The following is an 8,089-nucleotide window of genomic DNA, read 5'->3' as shown; positions in this document are numbered from 1 at the left end:
TTAAAGCAGAAGATAGAATATTAGGACTCAAAGGTAAAGTATATGATCTAGACAAAATAAACAAATCATAATTGAAATTTAAAACAATAGGAGAACAGAACATTTAGGAAATGTGAGATAACATAAGAAGACCAAAACTTTCAGTTACAGGAATAGAAGAAAGACAAAAATACAATGTTCATCACATAAAATAGATTTTTTAAAAGAGATCATTGAAAAAAAATCCACAAACTAAGATGTAGTCATACAGATAAAGGAAATTTTCACACATGAGCATACACACACACACACACACACACACACACACACACACACACACACACATATACAAAAGATAAGACCAGAAAATAAACTCTCTATGGTATATCATAATTAAAACATTAAGGCATAGCCGGGCGGTGGTGGCGCACGCCTTTAATCCCAGCACTTGGGAGGCAGAGGCAGGCGGATTTCTGAGTTCGAGGCCAGCCTGGTCTCCAGAGTGAGTTCCAGGACAGCCAGGGCTATACAGAGAAACCCTGTCTCGAAAAAAAAAAACAAAAAAACAAACAAAAAAAAAACATTAAGGCTACTGAACTAAGTAAGAGTATTGAATGCTGTAAGAAAATAAAATAGAAATCACATATAAAGGGAAACCCATCAGAATATAACTGATTTCTCAACAAAAACACTGAAAGCAAGAATAGTTTGAATGAATGTGTTCCAACTCCTAAAATGATATGGCTGCCATCTTAGTCTAACCTAACCAGAAAATTGTCTTCTACTGTGTAAAGGAAAAGAAAATCTGAGTTTATATCCAACATATCAAAACTAAAGAAAATAAAGGGAACAATATTTGAGTCTCAAGAGTGTAAAGAACACAGTCAAAAGATTAGAAAGATCACATACAAATCTAGAATCTATAATTACTGAAACACAAAATGTCACTGACAACTTAAATATTAACATATCAAATCAACAACACAATGACTTCAATCAATACAGCTTTCAATAATAACTTTTAAAATTAAAATACATCTCAAAATTATGGGCCTCATTTATCTATTCAAAACATACAAGCTGACTGAATAGTCATGAAATAAATCCATCTATTTTTTGTTTACTAAAAACACAGCTTAGGTTTAAATTTAGACATTGCCCTAGAGTAAAAATCGTGGAGAAAATACTTTAATCAAATGGGACAATGAAGGAAATTGTGACTATCATAATATATGACAACATTAAATTCAGATCACAGCTAAACAGAAGAAATAAAGAAGAACAGGACATTCCATTATAAGAAATAAAAGTTAACAAACTATGTTAAACATATATGAACCAAACTCTGATACAACAATTTCATAAAGTCTACAACTTGGTTTAAAATCACAAATCAATTTGACAATAGTCAGTGACTTTAGTACTCCACTTTCTTTAATAGGCTATCTGGACAAAACTAAAACAAACATATAAAAAATAAATAAATAAATAAACAGAACAGAACAGAAACATGAGAAAAATGATACTATACATCAAATGGGCTTAGCAAATATGTCACTACACTAATAAATAAATAATATACTTAGCAATACCTGACAGCTTCTCTTGAATATACAATACTCCTTAACACAAAATAAATGTTAACAAATTTAGAAATTTTGAAATAATTATATGTAACATATCTAAATATTATGTAATAAAACTTAAACGCAATAGAAAACAAATTGCTAGTGTGTAAACTCATTGAAATTAAATAACTCCTTACTGTAAGTTGAATGAGTAAAAAATGAAAATAATAAATAAACAAATAAACAAGTATACTAAGTACTCTAAGCAATATCTGCTACATCATCAACGTCATAGGGCTGTCTAATGCCCACAAAATACTTTTTTAAAAATTATTTATTTATTTATTTATTTATTTAACATTAGATACTTTCTTTATTTACATTTCAAATGATATCTCCTCTCCCTGTTTCCCTGCCCCCACCAAAAAAACCCACCTTGTTCCCTCCCCCCTCCCCTTGCTCACCACCCCACCCTCTCCCACATCTTGGCCCTGGCATTCCCCTACACTGTGGCATAGAGCCTTCACAGGATCAAGGGCCTCCATCCCCTGCTACATATGCATCTGGAGCCATGGGTCCCACCATGTGTACTCTTTGGTTGGTGGTGTAGTCCCTGGGAGCTCTGGGAGTACTGGTTAGTTCATATTGCTGTTTATCCTAAGGGGCTCTAAACCCTTCAGCTCCTTGGGTCCTTTCTCCAGCTCCTTCATTGGGGACCCTGTGCTCAGTCCAATGAAATGCTGTGAGTCTCTACCTCTGTACTATTTGGGCACTAACAGAACACATTGTGCTCTAATCTAAAGGTAGGGAAGTAGGGCAAGAGAAGGTAGATGAAGGGATATAAGTAGGAAGAGAGGAAAGAACAGGAAGAGGAGGAGAGGGAAAGGAGGACAAGGGAGGATGTGGGGTAGAAGGAGTCACCAAATATTATTACTTGTATATGACATGATGCTGTACATAAGAGATCCAAAATCTTTCTTTTACCAGAGAACTTTTTGATACCATCAACTAATTCAGCCAGATACAGAATTAATATATAACAATCAATAACTTTTTTCTACACCAGTAAATATTCAGAGAAGATTTACATTAAGGATGACTTCAAAAGGGGAGAGAGAGAGAAAGGAAAAGAGAGATAAAGAAAGAGAGAGAGAGAGAGAGAGAGAGAGAGAGAGAAAGAGAGAGAGAGAAAGAGAGATCTAAGAATAAATCAAAACAAGGAAGTGAAGAATCTCTACAATGAAATCTATGGTGAAAGAGAGAAAAAGAAACATTTTAGAAAATGGAGATGTACACCATACTTATGAATTGATAGAATTAATAACTACCATCCTATCAAACCATTTACAAATTCATTGAAATCTCAATCAAAATCCTCAACTTACTCTTCATATAAATAGAAAAAAAACTATTTGAAATTCATATGGAAGCAAAAAATTCCCTAGATAGCCAATAGCAGTCAATTCTGGAGAGATTAACATTTTACACCTCATGTATATAGAATGTCATATTAATAAAACAACAAAGTATTGACTGACATTACAATGGAAATGTAGACCACTGGAACAAATTCAAAAGCTCCATGAATACATATAACTGCAATGGTGCCCCCAAAATACTGGATTAATGACAGTATAGATTCATTTCAGTCAGGTAGTATTCTCTAAATTATTCTCTAATTCTCAGGGAAGCAAGTCAGTAAAGGAAAAACAAAGGTTAAAAAAGTAAATAGTATTCAATTCACATACACTTCTAACGTCTCAGATTTATGTGAAATCTTCTGTTTGGTAGAAGATATAGATAAGAAAAGGGAATATTGAATTTCTAACAACATATATCCTTAGTGGTTTGACTACCAGTGTGGTGAACAGGTATTTATTTTTTCCTTTGATGTTTGTGAAATGGAACAAGTACACTCTAAGCTTACAATACAAATGGTTAAATATACTCAACATTTATTTATTTCCTGTTTTCTTTTTTCTGTCTTGAGATTACTGCTCTCCACAGATGTATTTTAACCTTTTGCTGTCTTTGGTGGTAAAACCTTAACAGGACTTCAACTCTAATTCTCATACAAGATCAGAGTACAAAATGTTTAAAATCCTACAGCATATAAATGACAGCATATAAAAATCCAAAGTAAGACACGTCTCTTTCCCTTAGTTTTGTCAGCACATTTTTTGCATGATTTTGAGCCCAACATTTTATTGTTTTCACTCTGCTGTAGCAACTACTGCCACTGCCAAAGGGAAAGACAAAGCACAATAGTTCAGAAACTGGCAAACAGGGAATCTGCCAATTGCTGGGTCCATTCATCCTTTACATCTTGGTTTGTTGTGGTTTTATTTCTCAGTATAAGTATGTAAGGAAAGAAGATGTCCTCTGTAGGCAAAACATAGAAAATGAAAGTAAAGCCTGCCACAGCACTGATTTTTAACCATTACATCTATGCAATGAGCAATAGCAGGATGCTTGTTTGTATCACCATTATTGGAAGGTAGCCTCTATGTATTTTCATGTATCCCATGTAGGGCTGTTTGTGGTCTAGTAATAACTGGTCTCAGTAAGGATCTGTGGCAAAAAGACTTTAGCAGATCAGTACCAAGATAAGCCTTGTTTGCCTGGTTTCTTAGCCTCCCGCCTGCCCTAATTCCCTCAAGTACTTTGTGAGAAGAATCAACAGGAAATACATGCCTGGAATACTTATTCCTCTACCTGCTAACCCCTCAGTCAGGCAAAGGCAAATCAAATTTTTTTATACTGTTCAAGTGATGAGTGGAAAACTATTTCAAGTACAGATCTGAAAATATGTTTATGTTGCTGCAAGTGGGATTTTTTTTTTCTCTTGAAGCCTTGTTGATTTGAAGTAGAGTCACAATGAGCTCACAAAGTTAAGAAAGGTTTGTATTTTTCTCCTTTCTCTCAGGACCAGAATTTGCTTACCTCAGTTTGTGATGTAAAGGTCATGACATGTGAACCCATGCTGAAAAGCCACAGAAAAGGGGAATTCATCAGCAAGAAAGGCATTCAAAACTTTGCAGCCTGTCTGACCTCTACTGCAAATATTACTCACAGCATCGGCAGCATCAGAAGTGCTGACAGAAAGATTGTGAAGGGTCAACAGAAGTTGCACCTGCTTGAGCATCTGAGGACCAAACCTTTAAGAATTTTGATGAACTGCTTGCTGTAGATTGGCTACAATTGAAATGTAGCTGTTCTTTAGTTCCAGTTTTTGCTTTTGACAAGTGTTCCAATACTGAGAATTCGCCTGTATGTTGTAAATTAAAAACCACATACACACTGAAATACATTTGAAATATCTCACCTTACACACACACACACAAAAAAAATCACACATGCACACGTGTATGTGTGTGTGTAGATAGATAAATGGATGGATATATAGATTGTAGATAGATAGAGAGATAGATAGAGAGAGAGATAGATAGATAGATAGATAGATAGATAGATAGATAGATAGATAAATGATGGATGGTTGGTTGGATGGATGGATGGATAGATAAATAGATGGTACGTAGATAAATGATATGTGAAAAGTCAGACTAGGTACCTCTCAGTTTTGTTCAGTGTTAATTCTGTCTTGCTGTGTATTTCTATGTAGTCTACGGACTTAGGCTACGAATCACTGTAATTGTTATTTTTCCTCTCTTTTTACGTGAGTGTGAGACTTTTCTCATGGCATTTACCAAGACACTATATAAGCTAGTTTTAAATGTTCACTGGTTACAAGCTAGAATAACCTGAGAAGAAAAGGATCAACTGAGAGATTACCTGGTTGATCTCTGTGTACACCTAACAGGATTTGTTGGAGTTTAGTTTATGCAGTAAGATCAATTCTATATCTGGGTGCCACTATTTCATGGACTGGGTCTGGAACTGTACAATAGTGAAGAGAGCAACCTAAGAATAACAAGTCATCAAGCAAGGATACATCTCTCATTGCTCTTGATCATGGATGTGCTGTTGATTAGCTCTTTAAATTCCTTCCTTGACATCTCCTAATAATAGCCTGCCTTCTGCAACTGCAAAGCAGGTTTCATTTAAAACCTTTCATCTCGTAAGTAGATTTGATCAGGGTCTTTTGGTCCCAATAGTAGAAATAAAACTAGAAGTGCTCCTAATTCTCCTGAGTTCAATGAATGGAAGGAAATAAATCTTCAGATAAAATGTATATTGTTACATTTTCTATTATACTGTGTCATTGGAGTTCCAATATCCTTCTCCAGCAAACAAGTTTCACCTGACAGTGAGACGTTTCACCCAAATAAGTAAGTGTTAAATCTTTGAAGAACTCTCATTTATTATGCTCTACTTTGACTTCCTTCACAGGCATAAATATTTTAATACTAACTCCAAATAAAATTAGAAATTTGTCTTGGTTATTTTAGTTTTCAAAAATTAATATAATTATACCAAAATCTTTGAGCAATTCTTATTTACCGTATCATTTAATGTCCAAATGGAAAACAGTTTTTCTATAAAAATTAATGATTATATATTTTACAAGCAAAAGTAAACTGGTATACATAGTTATACATAATAAAATTATGTATTTGACATGTTAAATGAGTGAAACACTTGGCATAAAAGTGAAAATTATGAAAGGGTAAGTTAGAATAGGTGAGAGTTTTGTATAAAAGTAGAGGTTTGAATTTTTAATCATGAAAGTATTTATAAAGTCTGATAAACATGTAGACAAATATATTCACTTACATGTTTTAATGTCTATATATGTAATTCCTGAAGTTCTCAATCTCAACAAGATCCCAATTCCTATACCCAAAATGTCATTATATTATTCACAATACTATAAATTTCAGAAAAATTTTGATTGCAGACAAATAGTTAGGATCAGTGTAAGAATTCATGGATTTATTTTAGAAATTGTAAGTCTAAGAGTCTGAAAGAATGGCTCAATGGATCAGAGTGTATGTGCTGCAAGTATGAGGACTCTAAGTAGAATTTCTAGCACCTGTGTTAAAATGCCAGAAACTGTTGCTTGTGCCTGAAACCTCAGTGTGGATGTAATGACCAGACAGGCAATTCTCCTAGTTCACTGAACATCCACCCGAGTAGAAATGGCAAGTGAGACAGTCACAGAGGAAGACACAAGGTCCTGCTCTGGCCTTGCTATGTGTACATTATAATCATGGATACAACACAAACACACAGGAATAAATTAATTTATAAGTTAATTTAAAAAATAAAAAAAATAAAATAAAAAATTAAAATGTGGACATAACTAAACTTGAGTCCTGCATGCATGAATACTCTACTACATCTTTCATAGGCATTTTCTGATGTAATCATAAGCATCAAAATCATTAAAACTTATATAACATGTGGTGTGTTTTCTTTCAAAATCAAATAGCTATTAGTTACTTGTTCATGAATGAAACATGCAGTTGGCATTGAATGACCACATCAAGAGTCTATGTAGGAGTATTAGATATATTCTGTAGAACAGATGGTCTAACTCATGATTAGAGAGATATCTATTGTATATAAGTCATTGCTGTGGCATTAATGCCAACAATTTTAGAATTGCAGCAAATCTAGCCATTGGTTCTTCCTTCATTTTATGTTGTTTTGGTCTTTTGCTATGCATTGTAATGCTAAACACTGGCATCTAAGGTTTCATTGCCACCAGGGAGGAGAAAATCCTCACATGCACAAAGTGATGCTATGTAACCTTGCTCCTTAATTTAAAACTATTAGTTGAATAAAGATGCCTACAGCCTAAAGCTGGTCTGAAGAAATGTAGGTAAGGTTTCTGTTCCCAGGCTTAGGATCAGAGTAGGACAACAAGGAGGAGGAGATAGAAGGTATAGACAGGAGAAGCCATAGTTTAAGAGATCATGAGAAAGTGTTACAGCTCTTTTAGAATTTGTCTAGCAGGTTTTCTGACTTTAGTTGGAAAACCCCTCCCAATATTAAAAAAAAAAAAAAATTATGAGATCTGGCCCATGAGGGCTAGCCACTTGGTGAAAGAGGGGCCCAGGAGAAACATGGCAAGTTGTATTTTGGAGTTATTGTCAAAAAATTAGATATAATAGCATAGAAGGTAGAGATTAGTCCAGCTCTAGTGGTTTATAGGCTTATTATTAGTATAAAAGTTTTGCGTCTTTAACCTGGGAACTGAATAGTCAAAGGTGATGTAGAAACCTCCAACTGAGATTAAATATTTATTATAATAATTATCATTAATAGATTTATTCGAGGGTTTGCTAAAATTTATATTGAAAGTCATCTTGCTTCTTCATCTGTAGAGCAGTTAATTCGTTCACTAATGTAGTTTTTTTACTATTGATAACTTTATTAGATTTATTATATAAAGATTCACATTCCATCTGAGCCATTTTTATTCATTCATCTTAACTTGACAGAAGATATGAATTCTGTGATTGAATACTGTCTATAATACTTTAAAATCTAAAGATGTATAAAAATCATCCTAGCATTTAAAGGTCTTCAAAGAATGAAATTATTTTAAACATAAACAATAGTATGTTAAGAAGAAT

At 33.8% G+C, this 8,089-nt stretch overlaps 1 non-coding gene across 1 annotated transcript; it reads left to right on the top strand.

Annotated features, from left to right (window-relative positions):
- The first annotated feature begins 7,432 nt into the window (after nucleotides 1-7,432).
- LOC116081261 lies at nucleotides 7,433-7,494 on the top strand. The gene has a single exon (XR_004114774.1). It is a non-coding gene; the product is annotated as a U7 small nuclear RNA (small nuclear RNA).
- Nucleotides 7,495-8,089: the final 595 nt, after the last annotated feature.

The sequence above is a fragment of the Mastomys coucha genome, unplaced genomic scaffold, assembly GCF_008632895.1.
Source record: "Mastomys coucha isolate ucsf_1 unplaced genomic scaffold, UCSF_Mcou_1 pScaffold6, whole genome shotgun sequence".
NCBI lineage: Eukaryota > Metazoa > Chordata > Mammalia > Rodentia > Muridae > Mastomys > Mastomys coucha.
This window is presented reverse-complemented; position numbering and strand designations above follow the sequence as displayed.